Source organism: Myripristis murdjan, chromosome 13 (assembly GCF_902150065.1).
Source record: "Myripristis murdjan chromosome 13, fMyrMur1.1, whole genome shotgun sequence".
In the NCBI taxonomy this organism is placed as follows: domain Eukaryota; kingdom Metazoa; phylum Chordata; class Actinopteri; order Holocentriformes; family Holocentridae; genus Myripristis; species Myripristis murdjan.
Window position 1 is genome coordinate 2,568,233 of NC_043992.1, and position 2,457 is coordinate 2,570,689.

Below are 2,457 nucleotides of genomic sequence, written 5' to 3' on the forward strand. Positions count from 1 at the left end.
TTTGGGACAAAATTGTTTGGATCAGAGCTGCCTCAAAACATTATGCATGGTCTTGGAACAGACCAGACTCACAAATAGACATGTGTATCATTTTGAATTTTACTGCATTTATTTTTCTTGGTTTTATTTGAGTTTAAAGTTTGTGAAATGTGCTTGGGACAGTCACAACATATGAGTTTTTTCATATTTGGTTGACAATCGTGAAAAAGTGTGTGAAGAACTGCATGACTGTTCAGCGTGTTCGCAGAAAGCAGCATGTTCTGAACATTGTAAAAAGTTTTTTGACAAATTGAATTTTTTATTTATTTGTGTTTGACGCTATAGACAACCAAAAGGCCACGCCATGTCTACTACTCATTTGCAACACAGCTGTAATAAAAAGACTTTATTGCCAAAGCCACGTCCTTGTTTTGTATGTGTGTGTGTGTGTGTGTGTATCTCTGTCACCCAGATGTTTCCTCTCATAATTTCACCTTTTACATCATGCATACAAATTTGCGCATGCGCACACACACACACACACACACACACACACACACACACACACACACACACACACACAGCGGTGCAGTTTCCTGTCACAGGACCATAGCATAACCAGGTCGATGACATGAAAAAACTCTATTGTCTCTGTAACCTTTCCTCTTTTTTAGAGTTACATTACTAAACAAAGTCTTACAGCTTCCTTCTGTCAACACAACTGACCAGTCTAATCCCAGCACACGTGATCACAAGACTTTCTGTGCTCCCATCAAGATTTATGGGTGTGTATTAGTAGTAAACTGAGAAACAAATGTGGTGCAAAGGATCTGCAGTAGTTAGTTGTATTTGACTTGATTCTTGAACCTTCTCAGACAAGATATGAGAAATACAAACCCACAGCTCTGCTTATTAACCCTCATTCTCATCGTAAATTTATGTTCATTGACTGTAATTATTATAACATTATATAATTTTAATAATATTAATATAATTATATTGTTTGATGCTTTGATTTTTTTACATATTCATCTTGTCTGACATACAATTACCAAGAAAGAACATGAGATGGGAACAGAATACGACAAGGTAATAGATAGATAGATAGATAGATAGATAGATAGATAGATAGATAGATATAGCTTGAGCTACATCCTCCATGTTGTTACAGTGCTTTGGTTGTGTGATGATGTGTGAGCTGTTTTGTGGTAATGTCGGTGATGCAGTATGGTGTTATGGTCACTGTGCTACCATTGCAAAATTGAAATTGCTAAACTGAACCCATTGACTATTCAGTGGCAGAAGTATTTTCTGTGCCCTTGACCACTGAGCCTCCCAGATGCCACAAGCAACCTGTTGAGATTCTGCAAGCAGCAAGACATCAGTGGTGATGTGTGTAGCGAGCACCACATGGAACTGTTAAATTGCAGGAAGAGGTTTTTTCAAGACTTCCTGACTGGGCCCTCTAAGTGTTAAGTCGGCTCTTCACACGGTCTCACATCAGGAAGAATTCACAGACTCATTAGAGTCTAATACTCACTTATAACTCCCCACAATCAATCCATTATATGAGTGGAGTAATTAATGTGTTATTATATATATTGTATACACACACACACACACACACACACACATATGTATACACTCCTGATCAAAATTTTAAGACCAGTTGAAAAATTGCAAGAATTTACATTTTGCACTGTTGGATCTTAAGAAGGTTCTAAGTAGAGCTTCAAAATGCAAAAAGAAGAAATGGGAGTGAGACAAAAAAATTTTTAAAAAAATGAGTAAGCAATTTATTGCAAACAACCATTAAAATGAAATAGGCTGTTCATCAGCTGATCAAAAGTTTAAGACCACAGCCTTTAAAAGCCCAAATCTTGGCAAAAATGTGGATTTCGTGTCATTTTCTGTCAGGTATCCACACTGTCATGACCTCCTGATGGCAACGGCAAAAAAGCTTTCTTGTTAATCACCTCAAAAATTTGTTTTGGCATGCTTGATGCGAGTGTTTCCAGGAGGCTAGTGGGAAGTGGTGAAGATGGCTTCACGGAGGGCATCCACTGTCTGGAACTGGTGTCCATTTCTGTAAACTTCCCTTGCCATCCAAACCCAAATGCTGTTGAACAGCCTATTTCAGTTTAATGGTTGTTTGCAATACACACACACACACACACACACACATTTTGCAGTTTACAGTGACCACTGTGTAGAGTCTTGAAAAATAGTCCTGTAATAACCCTATAGTAACCGCATAGACACATAGAAGCATTCTTGTAATAAGTATTTTTAGTTAAATAATAATTATGAATTGCAATACTGCAGATGGTGTCTAGATAGGTTTATTGTAATATGACTGTGAGACATCCTCCGCCCTTTCCTCCTCCTCTTCCTCTACCGATAACAGAAAATCCCCCAGCCTGTTTAACATGTTAGACTGCAGTCTAGTGAATCTGATGGACGGTGTTTTTCACAGAG